Consider the following 19,197-nt stretch of genomic DNA (forward strand, 5'->3'; position numbering starts at 1 on the left):
ATGGGCAATCACATGTCTAGAGTCTGCCCTGCCCAGAGCCCCTTCTGTGGGTGCCCCCTGCCTACCCAGCCCTCTCTGAGCTGCCTTTATGCATGTTCCTGTTCCCAGGAGGCAGCTGGCACCAAGAAAGGCTAAAGGGTGGGGTGGTGCTCCTTTTTTTTTTTTTTTTTTGCCCAAAGCTATTCCAAAGGGAGTGTCCCAGCAGGACGCACACTGTGATTAAGAGGGAGGGAGGCGTGACACTGACTGTCCACTACAGGACCCAGCGGGTAGACTGGACATTGGCCAGCTCTCCTCTGGGCTCTTGGCTGTAAATTCAGTGGCCCTGGCACCACCCTCTGGCCTACAAAAACACTCCTTCCAGAGCTGGCTGGAATGCTGTGGGGAAAGGGCTGCTTGGTAGGGACTGAGCTAGTCCTTCCCCTCCCCTATCCCTTCCCTCATCAGCCCTCCTGCATCCCCCTCTGCCCATACCCTCTTTGCATAGCCCTGTTTCAGCAGGCTTTGTAAAGGTGTTCCAATTCTCCCTCTTCTTCTCCAAAAAGCAGGTCCTCCCTTGCACTGAAGCCATATCCACAAACAGGCTTTACCCCTCAGGCCCCCACCTCATGTTTGACCCACTAAGAGGACCCTCTGAGCCAGGCCAGCTGTCTACGTGCCCAGGACTCCACCTCTGGCCTCCACTCCCCTCCTCCCACATGCCCTCCTCCTCACAGCTGCATAAACTTCTGGCTTGCCTGTGCACATAGGCTTGCCCGCCCGCTAGCTGCTATGGTCCCTTGGCACTCTGTAGAAATCACACCCTGCTCCTCAGGGGACGGTGCTTTATGCACTTTGCCCCACATCCTCCGGTCCTTCAGCCATGCTTTATCTGCTCCAAGGAGGAGGCCAAGAGTGGCCCCCATTGCACTTTCCTACCTGTGGTTGCTGAGGCAGACCCCTTGGGTGTGCACACAACAAGCTTTTCTGGATGGGTACCGACGCCATCCGGGTCTTGTTCTGGACTATTTACCTGCCCAGGTCTGTGAGTAGAGCAGAATATCTCCCCTGGTCATGTACTTATAGAACTAGTGACTTGTGGACAAACGTTTGACTTTAAATTCTTTGTTTTATTTATTTATTTATTTTGTTTGTTTGTTTTCTTCCTGGACTACATGGTTTGGATGATGATAGACTCATTGGATCTTGGAGACTCTCTACCTGCTCTGATGAAGTGCTCCCTTCTTCCCCTCATCCCCCAATTCTGTATTCCACAGCATCCTCTCCCCCCTCACACAGTCTCCTGGGCTCTTCTGCTAATGTTTGAAGAACCTGACAAGTCCATTCCAGGCTATACAGAAACACTGCCCCAAGCACTCTGGGTTTTGTCTGAACTACAGAAAGACCCTTTCTATGGGTTCTAGGCAGACACACTCCAAGATGACTGTCATAGTTTAGTGGGAACATCTTCAAGGGCTCTGCAGCTTGAGGCCCCAATGCTAATTCTTCATGGATCACTGTAGCCTGGGTGCAGGAAGAGCAGATGAGCTAGGGAACATGGAACTGTGGCATAGGAAGGCCAAGCATCTTACAGTCTTCTGTGGTTTGTGACACATGGGACATCTGGTCAACAAGGACTCCCTCTCTGGCCCCTCCCTCATTCCTGAGAACACCCAGATGTTCAAGAGTTAATAGCCATTTCCCCAGGTGACCAGACAGCTCTGGGAGGGGGACCTGACAGAATCAACCAGTCAGAACCTCCCAGAAGGCAGTTTACAAAAAGGGCGTGGTGTGGGCAGGCTGGGGAGAGGGTGCTCGGCCACACCTCTGTAATGGTGGCTGGCCCACCCCCAAATGGGGATGGCATTGAGTCAGACTGTGAAGTGAGTGTTTGTTCATGGAGAGAGGAGGCAGTGGGGGTGCTCCCTCCTCAGACTTCATGACCCCACCCAGGCCAGGTCTCATGACCCCCAGAATCTGCAGCTCTGTGCTTATGCTTAAGGGCTGGTACTTCCTGGCTCACAAGCATGTGTGTGTGTGTGTGTGTGTGTGTGTGTGTGTGTGTGTGTGTGTATGGTTTGAGTGATCACGGTACAGTGTTTGATTTGGTTAAGTTACAATCACGACCCTTTAAGGAGAAAACATATAATTCTAGTAATTTTATTGGGCTCAGGTTTCAGGCAAATGGAAACAAAATTGCCTCTAAAAATAAAACACAGACACAGAGAATTGAATAAAACAATAATAATAAAAAGCCTCCCTTGCCTGGAGATAAGTGGTAAGGCTTTTTTTTTTTTTCCTGAAATATTAGAGAAAAGGAGGAGGATAGGGGGAGGGAAAAAATAAAACACTCCACCGCCCTTGCTTTCGTTTTACCTTTCCTAAAGGGTTGATTTGCGTATTCTAAAGAAACGCAGGGAAAGCCACTGGAGCAATTGGTCCTTGTCCCGCGTTCAACAGTACAGGTGGACGAAAGGGGCTGGCTGCCAAATACTTCTGGTTGGAGGGAGGGGTGGGAGTGCTCGCTCCAAACCACTCCTGGAATGGCTTAACTCGCCCAGCGTGAATCAATGACAACCTCTCCCCGGCTGCAGCAGGCAGGCTCCCGGAGCAGCGCTGCCGCGTGGACGCTCAGCTTCGGACCCTGGCGGCGCTCAGGACACAGCCCGGGCACGAGCAAGACGTCCGCGGGGTGGCCAGGTGGGTCTGCGGCGGCCTCGGCTAGGGTGGGATGTGATCTGGGCTCCGGGGCATCTGGGCAGCGGGGAGGAGGAGGGACGGAGCCCGGTTGGGCGCCCCGGGAAGCTCGGCGGGCGCCTGGCCCGGGTGGCGCCTCCGGCGCAGAGTGGCTCCGGCCGCCTCTGCCTGGCACCACGGCTGAATCGTTTCTGAACCTAGCCTCTCTGGATGAGGGTGCGGAGATGCGGGTCCAACCTGGGGCAGAACCTGGGACTCTGCGGCGACACTCGTAGTCTCTTCTCCTTGCAGTCTCCTTTGAGACCGCTAAAGGCGGTTGTGGACAAATATGATCAATTTAAATTGCACACCTCGAGTCCCGGGAGGAAAAAAAAAGTTGGTCTGCCGGAGTATGGGATGCAAAAACTTGAAGGGATAAAACCATAGCTATTTGACAGAAGTCGTGGTCCCCAGATGTGAGCGGAAAAATATAGGGATCCACAGATGCCCTTAAGCATTCTGATAAGATCAGGGACCTAAGGCTTGAATCTGGAGCCGGGGGAGTGGAGGGACCCTCGTGCCCTCCATCCCGAGTGGGCAGATGGGGAAAACTCTCTCTGGTCGAGTAACTCAAGCTGGGGTCTTGCAGCTCTGTGAAGGATGAGGCAATGTGGTGTGGGAAGTGCAGGGAAACCTACTCGAGAATTCACCCTGCCTCTGTCCCCCTTGCAACGTCTGAGTCCCCAGGGTCTTGGCTTAGGCAGGAGGCTAGAAGGAGTGGCCCGCCACCCCGCCCAACCCTGCATGGAGCGTCTTAGTGCTGGGTCCTGTAGTCTTCGTGCCTCATGGTGAGGATTCCCTTAGCGTCAGTCCGACTGCCATGCTGGCTTTTACTGCCTGGCTTGCGGCTGCCTGCTGGACAGACAGGCAAGGGGCAGCTGCCCTCTCGGTTTAGCAGCCAGTCCTGGCTCTGTGCCTTTCCGCTGCCGGCTGGGGCGACGCCACCACCAACCCCTCTGACTGCGGGGACTTTAAAATGTGAAGGAAGCGATCAAAGTGGGTAGGCGGGTTTTCTTCAGAGTAGATGGATTTCTGGAAGGGGCAGGAGGATGGGAGCGGGTGTGGTGATGGAGGCATGAGGTAGTGGGGTCAACTCGCAAAAGTTTGAGCCTGAGTTCCACCCCTCCCCTAGCGCTTGTACTGATTAGGTTCGGAGGAGCCCCTCTGGATGGACTTTGAGCAACCTGGGTACTACCACCACAGCCCCTTAAAGCCTAACAGGAGCTGAGTGGGGGGAAAGAAGTCCATTCTTCCAACCTCTCCCCCCAACCCCCTCTTTGGATGAGTATAGTATTTCTATGGTCCTGATCCATAAGCACGCCCCCCAAGCCACCCCCCCCCCAATCCATTCTATTTCACAGGTGAGAAACTTGAGTGTCAATCATTCCCCCAAACCACACCAGGGACAGCATAGGAGTCCAGACCCCTTACTCAGAACAGTGGACATCTGTACCAGCCAGGTCCTGTGACACTATCCCCCCCCCCCCCGGAGGAGGGGGGGAGGGAGCAGACTTTGTATAACTGGTAGATAGCAGGAGACCTTTTTGAGCCCTGCCGGGAGAGGCACAGATTATTGGAATTGGATTCTCTCATTTCCCCCTCCCGAGGCATAGGATAAGCCTGTAGGTGACCCATCTGCCACTTTAAGTCATAGGCCCCTTTGAGGATTGACTGACCTTTCACGGAGGGTCACCTAAAGCTACTGGAAAACTCAGATATTTATATTACTATTCATAATAGTAGCAAAGATAGTTATGAAGTAGCAACAAAGCAGTTTTATGGTTGTGGGGGTCACCACAGCATAAGGAACTGTATTAAAGGGTGGCAGCATTAGGAAGGTTGAGAACCACTGTTCTATGTGAAACCCAGAGACGTGAAGGCTCTTCACAGACTGCCAGAGGACTTCAAGATAGACTTCAAAAAGCAGGTGACATGGGGTCAGGGACTTTAAGTAGGGAGACTGAGAGGGCAGAGATCTGCAGGCAGGTTACAAAGCCTTGACCTGCCTGGTCAGGTTCTGGTGTTAGAGATAAATCAAAGAGGCTATAGGAAGAGGGGGAGCTCAGACAGACACACTGTGCCAGAGAGCACTTGTCCACATTTTCTCCTGAACTCCACCAGCCCATTGCATTGGCATCATTAGTCCCACTCTGCAGATGAAGAAACTGAGGCTCAAAGGGATTAGGTAAGCTATCGATGAGCCCGAATTCAGAGCCACCCATCATATCCTATGTTCTTTAGAATCATAGGCCATAATTGACAAGACTGTTTCAATTACAGTATGATTGATATATAAATGAATTGGTAGAATTATTTTTTTGTTTAAAAAAATGATTATTTTCCTGTCAGACCGATTCGAAACAGCTATTGTATTGTCTGCCGTGTGTTTCTGGGCACTATGGTAAATGCCGGGCATCTGTCAGTAAATGAAATCAGCCAGGCCCTGACCTCTGCCAGTGGGAGTCGTAATGTGATCACTGGGAATGGTTGACTAAGTAAGGCTGTGGGTGGGAAGATGTCATAGGAGGCCTGGGTGACAAGGGGGATGGGAGGAGGCAAGGAGGAAGTGGGACTAACAACTGTCCCCTGCTAAAGTCACAGCACTTGTCCCTGACTCCCAGAGTGCACAGAGCAGGACCAGTCACTGCTCCGAATACCCAGGAAGCCAGGGGAGGCCCTTCCGTTCAGGTGGTCTCAGGCTTACTGAGATGGTCGTGAGCTCTGAAGTGAGTCTCTCCGTTTGGGGCACATGGTGACTGCACATGATGAAGCAACCCTGTGCAACTCCTGAGAGGACTGGCCCCTCTTCAGAGCAGTGCCAGGCTGGCTAAGAACTGCCTAGTCTGTCACAGTCCTGATACACCAGTCACACTCCTCAGTAGGCAGAATGGCATATCCCACACTCTTAGGGTTCACATGCTATTTCAAGCTCCCAATCTTACCTTAAGACATGAGCTTGCCCACTGTCACAGGACTTGGTAGTGAACTAGGACTGGTGACTCGGGTGACTGGCCTATACTAGCCTACCATGGAGGTTTCTGTGTTCACCTGGAAAGGTCCCTCTGCCCTCTTCGTTAGCCGACCAGACATACCTGCCCTCATAGAATGATGTCAGCTGGAGCCTGAAAGAGTCATACTTGTTTCGGGGTCTGCTCTGTTAACTCTCCTTCCATCTCAAGTGGCATGATAACTACCTCTAACATTAACTGTCCCTTCTGGGAGGACCACAAGCTGACAGATATCACAGCTCCTAGCTGGCTGGGTGATGCTCTGGGGTCTTGCCTCTGTGGTCTTCTCAGCACTCTGGCCAGAATGATAGTCACTTTCCCCCTTTGCCTAAAGGGGGAAGAATATCTGAGCTGGAGGTCACTGGATCAGAACGCGCTTGCTATCCCACTGTCAGGGCAGAGACGTGGTCCTCCTGCTACTGAGATGCTTAGCTGGATGAGGGTGGCTTGCACTGGACTGGCTGGCCTGTGTTTACAGCAATTACACAGGTGTATAATTGCAAAGGGATGTTTGTTGGCTCAGCCCTGCTCAGCCGTGCAGCCCCACAGGTTGGGCCAGGGAGAGGGCTGTTCAGTTTGTTTTCCTTTGGCTGGGATCTGTGGAGATGAATAGAGGGAGGGAAATCGGGTTGAGAGATTGTTGCCAAGAGCAATTTGGAGACTCCTTTATATTAGTCAGACGTGTTTTCCTTTCTGAAGCCACTACATAGCAACTTCCACGAAGGGCCTCTCTCTCTCCCCCTCTCTCCTTCCCTCTCTCTCCTCTCTCTCCCTCTCTCTCTCTCTCTCTCTCTCTCTGTGTGTGTGTGTGTGTGTGTGCGCGTGCGCGCGTGTTTGTGTTAATATTTGTTTTGATTTTTAACTTGCTAGACTTCTTATGACTAAGCAAAAAAAAAAAAAAAAAAGAGAGAGAAAGAGACCAGCTCACAGGGTGGAACAATGAAACCAGCCTTTGATGACATGCATTCTGTGTGCCGATGCTTAATAAATGTGAATACTGAGCGACCCTGAGGTTCAACGATGAACCACGATGAGAGAATTGATTTTTGGTGGATGACATTTGGGATTGAAGCTTGATTTCCGTATCCCTCAGAGGGACTTGATCCTGGGTGTAGAGGAGGAGGGACACTGGCTGCCCTTGCTTTTACCCCGTCTGACAGGTCCCTCCATCCAGGTCTGATGTGGAGGGTCTCCATCTAGGGTCACCTTTTACTCTTGCTTTCACCCTGTGCCTCTCCCTTCCCATTGAAGACATGGCAGGGATGCTCCGGGAGCAGGGGACAGAGAAGCTTGGCCAGCCACAGCCTGCTGAGCCTCGGCAGGAACCCAAGGGCTGACAGTAATACTATAGTCGACGATCAATCCATCCACAGGACAAATGAACAGGACTGCAGAGATTCCGAACTTGAGAAGTGGCCTGAGAAGGTGGGCGGTCTCTGCGGGCTCTTCCAAGTTACATACATGCTTGATGCAAGCGACCTTGTGACCCTCCCAGTGATGTCATGTAACCTGCTTTGGCCCTCAGCAATGTCTGTGCTGCCTATACGTGTATGGGAACTTACACATGCGTGACTCTCGCTTTTAGTTGTCTATGGAGTCTCTCCATTCTTTTTATATCTTTAGATTGTATTGGGCGTGTGTGGTGTTTGTGTACACAGGTATGCCATAGAGCATGTGTGGTGATTTAGCTTATAATTTGAGTTGATTCTCTCTTTCTACCCTGTGTGTTTCTGGGCTCAGACTCAGGCCACCAGGTTGTCCACACCCCTTTTGCTTGCCGAACCACCATGCTATGTTTCTGACAGATGAGTCTACTCCGTTATTTAGAGATAACCAATTGCCCCACTGATCTTTGTGAAGCTACCAGTCCAGGCCACTGCAGAATGAATAGCTCCCCTTGGTGCTTCCTTGGTGTGAGATAGGTTTAGCAGAGGACACCTCTAAGAGGCAGAATGAAGTAAGACCCTTTTTGTGGGGTGGAGGAGTTTTTGAGACAGGATTTCTCTGTGTAGCCCTGGCTGTCCTGGAACTCGATCTGTAGACCAGACTGGCCTCAACCTCACAGAGATCTGCCTGCCTCTGCCTCCTGAGGGCTGGGATTAAAGGTGTGTGCCACCACCACCTGGTGAAAATAAGAATTTCTTTTAAAGGATTGTTTTGTTCTAGATTTGGGGTGTTGTGGATGGGTTTGTCTGGTTGTTAAAGATTTATCAATTTTTCTGTGTATGTGCGCTTTGCCTACATTTGTACCATGTGTGGTTTGATGCCTGCAAAAAGCCAAAAGAAGGCATCAGATACCCTAGAGCTGAGCTGTGGGTGGTGTGGGTCATTGTGAACCTCTGTGTGAATGCTGGCCAGGAAGCCTGAGTCCTCTGTCAGAGTGACAAGCTCTTAACTGCTAAGCCATCCTCCAGCAACTTTCAGTTTGGTTTTGTCTTTGAGATGGAAGCTCAGGTAGCAGAGGATGTCCTAGAACTCCTGATCCTCCTGCCTCAGCTTTGACATACTGGGATTAAAGATGTGCCTTTGTTTTTAAATAGTAATTTCACTAAATTGTAATTTACACATGTACTTTACTCCTTCGCTGGTCTTCTAGCTTATATATAGGGTCATGTAACTATTATATAGTCTATTTTAGAGTATTTTTATCACAACAAAAAGAAGTGCCTTGCCCACTTCATCTCAATCAATAGTCTACTTTCTTTCTTTCCAGACTTATCTGTTCTGGACGTTACTCTGGATGGAATATAATACCATATGTGATCTGTTCCTTTAGTTCACACAATACTTTTCAGAGCTACTTGGAGCATGCATCAGTACTTGATCCTGGCATGGCTCTGCCACATTCTATTTATCTTCTCACCAGCTGATGGACATTTGGGTTGTTTTCACACTCCTATAAACAACGCTTCTGCGATCATCTAGGCATAAGCTTTTGTGTGGTCCTGGGTTTCATTCTCTTGGATATAGTCGTACAAGTGGGATTTCTGGTCACATAACAGTCCTGCTTAAGCTTTGGGAAACTGCTGGACTGTGTTTCCTGGTGGCACATTGCAGTTAGCACTGTGAGGAGGCTTCAGCCTCTCCAGCCCCTCATCAATACGGCTGAGTAAAATGTTTTCATTACGGTCTATTTTTTCTTTGGTGTGTCTTATTTTGCTTTTTGAGATGGGGAGAGTGGTGCTGTGCAGCCCAGATTGACCTTGTACTCTCTCCATCTTCTTCCCACAACCTCCTGACTCTTGGGGTTACAGATGTGTGACTCCTACCATTCCTGGAGGCCATCCTATTTACTAAGGTGCCCTGGGAAGCATCAGTCACGTTTGCCCTCTGGGATGTCCTATCACCAAGGTGTCCCCTGAACTCAAACCCAGTTTCCCCTCTAGGTTTCTCTGTAACAATTCTGTAATTCTCTGTGGCTGGCTGCTCTGTGAAATAATTTTTGTAATTGCTGTGATGACGGAGGGCTGATCATCTCTCAACAGAAGTAACCAAGGCATGAGGAATCGGAGACTTGCTTTAATACTACCCAAAGATTTCATAAGCTTGCCCTGCGTCTGAGCGTGTTGAGTGCAGGTCATTAAATATTCTATAGCGATTCTATAGCGTGAAATAAACTTCAGCAGTAGAAGGGGATTCCAGTAGATCCTTGGAAGAGTCACTGTGTTCAAATTTGGCCAGTGTGGCTCAAGAATAAACTGAACCAAGCTTTGTACCTTCAAATTAGTATTTAGTCCTCTAGGCCCCAGGCTTGACCACATGTTCTCATCTTGAAGCCTTTTAAAAGCTGGTGGGTGCTGGTTCCACTGAAAGAGGTGGCAGAAAAGGAATCAAAGCAGCAACCAGGTTTCGGGTGGTGGTGATGAAATCTGAGAACCCACAGTCTCCTCTGTGCCTTGTCAGGTTCTCCTTCTCCAGAGAGTTTCACACAGCTGACACAGGTAGAGCGAGTTCAGGGCAAGACTGGTCCAGCACAACATTTAATTGTGAACAGAGTTTCTGCTGCTGTTTTGAGCAACTCAGAGCCTCTGCTACAAAGAACACTCTGAAGTTCAGCTTTGACCATTCCGCATGTCACACACTCAGAGGACAGCCGTTCCCAGTTCTGGGCGCAGGAGTTAGCAGGAATTACGAAATGGAACTTACGTGCATGGAGCCACGCTCTCTGAGGACAGGGACCAGATGACCAGATGAGTTTCTGTAGCAGTCCTGGCTGGTCTGGGAATGTAAACAGCTGGGATGTGACAGGGTTTGCCTTGGTGTCACTTTCTTCTCTGTCCTCTCCCCACGATATCCTACCCACATCTGCATAGAGCCTTAGAACGTTCCCTGCCTTATTTTACTAATAGATCTAAGAGCAGCCTAGAGTCCCATTCATTCATTCATTCATTCCCCATTTAACATTTCCCAACCCCATTCTGTGAGTAGCAAATCAACCAAAGCTCAGCTTCTGCTCTTAAAAAAAAAAAAAAATGTACCAACAAACTGCAAGCTGAGAACCGTCCTGAAATGAATTCCCTTGGGTACAATTTTAGAGATCCCAGACGTAGACACAGGAGAGTCATCGAGACTTGAATTCCTGGCAAAGGGAAGGCGGTTTAATTGTGAACAGAGTTGAACTCATCTCCGAGCTTTCCTTCCCACCGTTCCTCACTGTAGCTTGGCCCTAGGCAGATTGCTCAAAAAGTGCTTCTGCCTGTTGCAATGTGCTAACCTAACCCTTCTGCATAATGACACGGTAAACACAGATGTGCAAGCGTCTATGTGCTAAGTTTCCCGGGTACAACCCCTAGGGTGGTATAGCTTAGTCCTAAGGCTGTACTATTTTTAGCCGTTTGGGAAACCTCCGTGCTGATCTCCATAGTGGCCCCACCAGTTTGCACTCCCAGCAGCAGTGCCTAGACAGCATGCATGCGTTGTCATTTGCTTCCTGGAGCTGAGCCATAAGGGCTAGGGTGAGACAGGATCTTAAAATAGTTTAAATGTGTATTTCCTTATGACTAGGATGGTGAATTCTTTTAAACTATGTATTGGTCATTTATATTTTTTAAAATATAATATCCCATGAACTCTCAAAAGCCTTCTCTGTCTATCTTTTATGAGAGGTGTGTGTGTGTGTGTGTGTGTGAGTGTGCGCATATGCATGTACTATGGAGCTCATGTGTGGAGGTCAAAGGACATTTTGTAAAAGTCAGTTCTCTCTTACTACCATGTGGATCCCAGGGATTGAACTCAGGTCCTCAGGCTTAGCACCAACTACTTTTACCCTTGGGGCCATCTCATCAGCCCTCATTATGATTCTTCCCCTGAGGGCTCTCTGTTCAGTTTATTCACCCATTCAGCGACTGGAAGGTTTGGTTGTGGTCAGGCTCTTTTGTTCTCTATATAGTCTATATATGTTCTATATAGTCTATATATGTTCTATATAGTCTATATACGAAATGTTTGTCTAAAGTTTAGTTGTCAAAGACTTTCTCCCATTTTGCCAGCTGCCTCTTCACTCCAGTGACTGTTTCATTTGCTGTATAGAAACTTTGTAACCACATACGGTCCCATCTATCAATTCTTGGTGCTCCTTCCTGTGTTATTGGGGTCTCTTTCTGTCTGGGCCTGTATCTTAACGTGTTTCCCTATTGCAATATCAACATTTTGGGCCTTATATTAAAGCCTTGGTTAATTCTAAATACATTTTTTTTGTGTGTGTGCAGGATGTTATTTTGTCTGTGGGCATCAGTTTTCTCAGAACTATTTGTTGAAGGTTTTTTTTTAACTAATGTATATCTTTGATATATATATATATCAAAAATGTGGTGGTTGTAGCTGTGTGGGTTTATGTCTCAATTCTAGTCTGTTTGCTACCTGTCTTTGTGTGTGTGTGTGTCAAAATCATGCCATCTTTGTCCCTATGGCTCTGTGGTATACATTGTGATATTTCCAACATGGTTTCTTTTTGTTTAGGATTGCTTTTGCTATTTTGCATTTTCATGCGTATTTTAGAATCTTTCCCTAGTTCTGTGAAGAATGTTATTGGAATTTTCACGAGGAAATTTCATTGCCTTGAATCTCTATGTATATTTAGCAATATATCCATTTTTACCACATTGATTCTCTTAGAACACCACCTCCCTCCATTTTTTTTTCTTTATTGTCTTAAAGTTTTAATTTCTCTTTCACCTCCTCAGGTTGATTTCTGGTCGTTTTATTTTATTTTTGAAACTACTGTGAAAGGAATTTTTTCTTTTGGAATTTCTCAGCATGTTAGTTATTGTTAGAAAAATTAGTGGACCTGTATTCTGCTACTTTGCAAATATTTATCAGATTTCGGTGTTTCTGGTTGAACTTTTCAGGTCCTTTATAAGCATGATTTAAGGATCATGTCAGCCACAGCTGAGGTCACTTGGCTTCCTGCTTTCCTACCGATTCCTTTCCCATTGCTGCAGCAAAAAGTTCAGGTACTACACGGAAGGAGACTGGAGAAAGTGGGTACTGTCTTGCTCCGTGTTTTAGATGAACTCGTTCAGTTTCCCCTCGGTTGGTAGAGTGTCAGCTATAGGTTTGTCTTACGTAGCCTTTATTACATTGAATTAAAACTCTTCTGTTTCTAATGTCTTCAGGGAACACAGCATGAAGGGATGCTGAACGTCGTCAGATGCCTTTGCTGTGGCCATTGAGATGACTCTGGCTTCTGTCCTTAAATCTACTTCGGTGCTCTAATATATATATATATACACACACACACGTGTGTGTGTGTGTGTGTGTTTCTGTTTGTATATGTTTGACCCACCCTTGCATCCCTGGGGTGAAACCACGTCGGTCATGATGTATGATCTTCTTAATGCATCCTTGTGTCCATCCAGAGATACATGGGTAATGAAAATGTGATACCTGTACACCATGGAATTTTGTTCAGCCACAAACACTTGCAGGAAAAAAAATGAGTGGAACTGGAAATTATTATGTTAAGTGAAATAAGCCAGACTCAGAAAGTTAAATATCACATGTTCTTTTATAGGTGGATCGCAGATTTTAATTTTTATATTTTCATATCTATGGGAGAGTGGAGGTTATGAAACTAGAAAGTGGCCCATGAGAATGGAAAGAATAAAGAACGCACTCCATCTGAAAGCAGAGGAGGAGTGGGGAGGGGTGGGGAGTGGGATGGGGAGGACTCCCCCCTCCCCCGCTGAGTCAAGTGGAGGAGGAGGGAAGGCAGCAGCTTTATTCCAGAGATCTGAGCTCTGCGCTCCAGCCTTGGCTCCCACCCCATAACCCTAGCTGGACAATTCATGGGACAGCTGTGTTCCGAGGACCGAAATAATCAGTGTTTATTAAAGCCCTTGGAGGGGGCCTCAGGGAGGAGGTGAAGAAGGGTCGCATTTCTACTTTCCAACAAGAGAGAGCCAGGTGAGGAAACTTGAGGCTGCTTCTGTGTAGGCCCTGAGCCCCTCCCCTCCCTTCCTGGGAATGCATAGAGGACTGCAGCTTTGGGAGGTGGGAGACATTTTTTCTGTTTTTAAGGAAGGAAGAGCCTTGAAGGTTCATTTGAATAGGGATTAATGTTCCTATGGCCTGGACCTGCTGAGAAGGAGAAATTCTAGGAGGGTGGAAGTTGCAATCAAAGGAAATGGGCTTGGTGTGCTTCCAGCTAGTGAGGAGGCCTCCTGCTTGGCAGCTTTGAAAGGAACACGTTTGGGGGAGTCACCTGGGCATGGCTATGTTGCTCTGGACTATGTGTATGGGGTGTGTGTGTGTGTGTGTGTGTGTGTGTGTGTGTGTATGTGTTTGTGTGTGTGGCGTTCCTTTGGGTGATTGTGTGTGTATGTATGTATCTATGTGCATATGGTGTTCCTGTGTGTATATATGTGTGTGTGAGCATGTGTGTATGTGTATATGTGTTTGTGTGTGTAGTTTCCTATGTGTGTATGTGTGTGTGTGAGCATGTGTGTATGTGTTTGTGTGTGCATATGTATGAATGTGTATATGTGGGGTTTTTTGTATGTGGTGTTCCTGTGTGTATGTGTGTGAGCGTGTGTGTATGGGTGTATGTGTTTGTGTGTGTGGTGTTCCTGTGTGTGTGTATATGTGTGTGGGCATGTGTGTGTATGTGTATATGTACTTGTGTATGTGTGTGTGTGTGTTTGTGTGTGGTGTTCCTTCGTGTGTATGTGTATATGTACTTGTGTATGTGTGTATGTATATATGTGTTTGTGTGTGGTGTTCCTTCGTGTGTATGTGTATATGTATTTGTGTATGTGTGTGTATATATGTGTTTGTGTGTGGTGTTCCTTTGTGTGTATGTTGTGTGTGCATGTATGTGTGTATGTGTATATGTGTGTGTGAGCATGTGTGTATGTGTATATTTATTTGTGTGTGTGTGTGTGTGTGTGTGTGTGTGTGTGTGTGTGCATGTCCTGGCTAAACACCTAAACTTAGTTGAGGTAACTAACTAATTTAAAGGTAATAGGGACACTGGGGAAGTTATGAAGCCTGAGTGTCCTTGGCGCTGTTTTGAGAATTGTTTTTCAAGACAGGGGTTCACCCTGCAGCCCAACCTGGTCTTCTTGTCTCCCCTTCTCAGGTGCTTCCCAGTGCTGGGGTTACAGGCATGTGTCTCTGGGCACACCTCTTAGCCCTTGATTTTGTTATTGTTTATTTCTTCAGTTTGGTATGAGTTTGGGCTTTGGGTTTTTTTTTGTTTTTTGTTTGTTTGTTTTTCGAAACAGGGTTTCTCTGTATAGCCCTGGCTGTCCTGGAACTCACTGTAGACCAGGCTGGCCTTGAACTCAGAAATCTGCCTGCCTCTGCCTCCCGAGTGCTGGGATTAAAGGCATGTGCCACTATGCCCAGCTTTTGGGCTTTTTTTTAAAGACTTATTTTATTTATGTGCATATGGGGGTGCCAGTGAAGATCAGAAGAGGGCATTGGACCTCCTGGAACTGGAGTTATAAGTAGTTGTGAACCACCTCATATGGATGCTCAGAGCCAGAGTCTGGTCCTTTGCAAGAACAGCAAGAGCTCTTAACTGCTAAGCCATCTCTCCAGGTCCTGACCCTTGGGTTCATTTGATTTTTCTCTCTTCTTAGCGTCTTAGGACAGGGAAGCAGATATTAATGCAACCTTCTTTCAGTTTTTCCTCTATTGCTGTACCGCCCTCCACCCCACAGGCGCCTGCCCACCCTGGCATTCTTCTGTGTTCCATAGTTGGTCCCCACAAGCTCTTCCCATCCCTCCAGAACTTTCCTTACCCCCACGGCTCTGAGGGGATAAGGAGAGTTGGTTCTAGGAAAACCCAGCTCTTCATACCAGGTCACAGGCTACAGCCTCCCTGTTCAGATTGTGTGGTGTTAATGGCGTAGACTGGCAGGTCCACCCATCTCAATCCTTCAATAAGGAGAAGAGAAGCACTTTTTCTGGAAAGTATGGGGCCAGCCGCACCTATGAAGAGGGAGCCCTGGTACCATGGGAATCACAGGATGCAGAGACTGCTTGTTAGGCCTGTGCTCAGGATCAGCTGCAGGTGGCTGAGTCGGAAGGAGGGCCTGAGATAGCAGGGAAGGGACAGCAGTTGGTAGGCCTGGCTGGGAGGGCCGGGAGTGACTGGAAAGACAAGCTGTACTGAAGGGGCAGAGCCTTCCTCCTCCATGCACTGGGCTTCTTCCAGATGCGGTCGGTGCGACCTCAGGCAGGTGGGGGTTTAATAGAGCCTAGCAATTGTTCCCATTCCAGATGTCTCCCGCCTTGGGAAGGAGTGTTTCAGCAGGCTGCCGTGGGTGGGGTGTTCTACCCTGCCGCTCCTTCCCCACTCCTTTCTCTGACACTGCTCCATGCTTAGAGGCAGCTTCCCACCGTGCTCCCTGCCCCCTCCTTTTCCACTCCCATGGCGTAGCCTCTGAGTGAACCTGGCCTCTAGCTCTTGGAAGCTTGTCCAATAACAAGAGCACGGACGAGCTCTGCAAACACAGGCAGAGGAGAGAGCTGAGCGCTGGCTGGGAGGAGAGGCCCAGTGGGCCTGGCTTGAGGAGATCTGAGGAGAGAACAAAGTCATTCCCAGAAGGAGGAGCGCGAGCCCATAAGCCTTTCCACAGCTAACAGGGACACCAGAGGAAGGACATGGTCAATGGGGACAGTGCAGCACCCACTGTTGTTGGCCAAGCCTCACCTTCTCAGCAGCTGCCATCAGTCTAGACGAATAAGACTGAGCTTGAAGGGAAGCATAAGTCTATACAGTCATCACTCCCTCCGCTGGCTGGTCTGGGAGGGAATGCTGTCCAGTCGGATAGAGGGATACGCTGAGGGTCCAAGGAGATGGTCAAGGCTGGGATGATGACAAGCAAGGCCACGTGACACAGGCTCTTAGCCCATAGGCACTGAAATCAGGGGCTGAGGCCAGTCTCTGCTCTGTCAGTAGTAGGTTCTGCGACCTTGACCTAGTTGTTTGAGCTATCTAGCTGAGGTTTCCCTGTTGGCACTGAGAATGAGGCCCCCGGGAATGATAATCAGGCTTTCCAATGATGCCTTGGCTGGTAGAGCATGCTCTCTACATGGGGGCCTTGGGAAGGACCTTTGCTGAGCTGAGCATACCCTTCCCATACCTACCATACCCTGCCGCTCTCCCTCCACCCCCTGCCAGCCTTTCCTGTCTCTTTCTGTGTGCCTGAAGGTGACCGTTCTAACCCATATGCAGACGGGAGGGCAAATGTCCCCGCCTCCTGTCCTGTGATGCTCAGATTCTTCTCACAAATGTTCACCCAGGAGCTGCCGTCTGTGGCTCCACAGCTCCACAGACTCAGTGGAGAACTCCATCTCCCACCGCAGGTTTCTCAGAGTGACCCATGAGACCCAGAGCCATGTAAGTGTCCCAGGGAATTCTCCCAAGAGAGTGAGAGTGGTCACCATGGGTCACTCAGGAAGCCGTTCCCAGGAACATGAAGCGGGTGAGAGCCCTCACTTAGACAGGATTCCCCCTGGGGCCTTGAGCTGTCCAGAATTTTGGAAGTAAGCTTATTTTGGAATACAACGGGGGCTTAAGCTCACAGTCAGTTGTGGGTGATCGAATTCAGGAGAGGTTGATGGGGGGTTGGGAGAGGGTCACACTGGCTAGAGCTGAGCCCAGAGCAAAGCTCTAATGTGACAGAAGACAGTCAACACTCAACATTCAGGTTCCAAGGCGTCCTGGGTACACGGTGTTAAAGGGGAAGTCATTCCGTCTGTGCAGCCAGAAACTCCCTAGATCTAACAAATGTGGATCAGCATTAATGAAAAATTGCCCGGTAATGAGTTTCTCAAAGTAATTATTGCTGGGGACTCAATCAGAAAAAGGTAATTCTGAAGGGGGAAACCAGCGTGAGGGGCGATGAAGAAAATAGAAAACACCAGCACAAGCATATAAACGTTTGAAATAATATCCTTTGATAAGATCAGACGTTATAAAAATAACATCACCGAAGACGAGTCTGGCCGTGTGTGTGGCAAGTCCACCGCCGGGCTGCAGGTGCTCTTGTGCTCCTACAGCAGCTCTGCAGCTACCTCAGACTTTCTCTGCGCTTGGCAGTGCCCGGGGATGGGGTTACAGGATGTCCCACATTCTTAGAATGCACAGCCTGCTCCTGCCCTGCTGCCACCCCTTGCCAGAGGGCCATCTGCTGGACAGCATCTCCCAGGCAAGAAGGGCTCTTTGGCAGTGCTGCTGCCCTGAGTCACCTGGTCTACTGGGACCACCAAATGAGGTGACGGTAGCATTTCCCAGCCACTACTGCCACCACGATAGCATGTACCAACAGTCAGTGCCTGCCTTAGATTATTTCCAGGTTATCCCTATATTGGCCATTGCAGCTCACAGAGATGTTAGGAGACGGGGTGACATCTAGGGTCCTTTCCCAACTAATGTTTAAGCTCCTCCAGTCTATGTCCCCCAGAAGGTGCCTTTGCTGTCCTAGTTCATCTTTCCCTCCGTGCCTCAGCCCTTAGCACACAGGAAACCAAGAATGCCATCAGAAGGTGAGTGTCAGGCCTCAACCCTAAGATACTGGGATGCGCTGTAAGTCCTCTGCGTCACTGTATCAGAAGAGTCTGGACACCCGGAGTCACACCCCAGCTCCGGCTGCCTTCCCTGTAATCAGGACTAATTGAATCAGTAACAGGAGAGACGATAATTCAGTGGTAAAAGTGTCTGAAGGGGCCGTTAGCAGCGGACTGTGGGTCTTGTACGTTGCATGTACCTAGTTTGCTCTCCAGACAGTGGTGCCAGACTCTATTCCAGTCTGTGCACCCTGTGTTTCCTAGAATCTCCCGCGGGACACCCATTCCCATCCCTCTCATCCCAGCCTCATGGAATCATAGTCACGGGCACAGAACCCAGGCTTCGCTTGGACTGTTTCATCAACCCACAGAATGTGACAGCTCTAGTAGCTATGGGTCACCTTGCCCCAAAGTACGTGTTGGCAATTAAAGAAGCCAATCTGCCTGGAGCGATGGGGAGATAGTACCCAGCCTGAGATCCCCAGGTTGTAGGGCTAATCTGACAACTGGGTTGATTCTTGGCCGTCAGCTTTGCTTTAACTGGTGTGTTACCTGGCTTCACTAAGCCTGAAGACCACAGGTGGACCGGGCACACAGCTTACTTGGAATCCTGGAACCCCATCCCTACCCACTTGCCAAGCCAGATTGCTCTTGATCCTTTGGCCAGACCCCTGGTTCCTTCCACTTCCTCTATCCCAGCTCCTCCCCTTCCTCCGTCCAAGCTCCTCCCCTTCCTCCGTCCCAGTTTCTCCCCTCCTCCATTGCAGCTCCATCCTTTTGTGCCCCTTTGTTGCCTTCAGCCATTTCATGGAGCTGCTGAAGTTTCTTCAGTCAGTCTAATCCCAATAGTCCCTGCTACTCTGGGGCTTCTCTGTAGCACATACAGACAGGACAGAGCATCGAGTCCCTGCCCCCTACTTCTCACATACCCAGCTCCAACAGCTCTGTGCCCATAAAATAAAGATCACACAAACACTTAGTCATTTACGATCGATGCATGTATTCAGAAAGAAAGAGCAGCAACACCCGTTGACCCTGTATAATCAGTGCAATGTCAGACACCGTTCAAAGAATCAGACAGGGTGGGTGTGGCGATGCATGATGTAATCCCAAAACCTTGTATCACTTGAGATCCTCCCACCTTAGATCTAAGGTTACGGGAATGCATCCTTAAATGCCACTGTGTCCAGCTTTTTAGGTGGGGGCTCGGGATTTGAACTCACGTCTTCTTGTTTGTGTGACAACCACATATCCCCAGCCCCAACTGCTCTGTTTTAATAGTTCATCTGACTAATTCTGTGCATTCTGGGGTCGGGAAGACTAATCTGAGTAAAGTGTGCATATCTCCTTTCTACTTACGGTTTATAGAAAATTTACAAAGTCAGAAAAGTAAAAGAAAATAAGAGCTTGAATGATTTTAGCACTAGAAATAACTTTCTTTTTTTTTTAAGATTTA

General features: G+C 48.8%; 1 protein-coding gene across 3 annotated transcripts in view; it reads left to right on the top strand.

The window, feature by feature from the left end:
- Positions 1–19,197, top strand: part of Zbtb7c (zinc finger and BTB domain containing 7C) — a 328,048-nt gene that overhangs the window by 236,769 nt on the left and 72,082 nt on the right. The window contains exon 1 of one of the 3 annotated variants that reach the window (XM_021151066.3): positions 2,382–2,679. The exons of the other annotated variants lie outside the window; for them this stretch is intronic. The gene's annotated coding sequence lies outside the window, so the exon portion shown is untranslated. Of the gene's footprint in view, positions 1–2,381; positions 2,680–19,197 lie in introns of those variants that run through there. 3 annotated transcript variants of the gene reach the window in all.

The sequence above is a fragment of the Mus caroli genome, unplaced genomic scaffold (assembly GCF_978045245.1).
Source record: "Mus caroli unplaced genomic scaffold, Mus_caroli_1 scaffold_19, whole genome shotgun sequence".
NCBI classification, from domain to species: domain Eukaryota; kingdom Metazoa; phylum Chordata; class Mammalia; order Rodentia; family Muridae; genus Mus; species Mus caroli.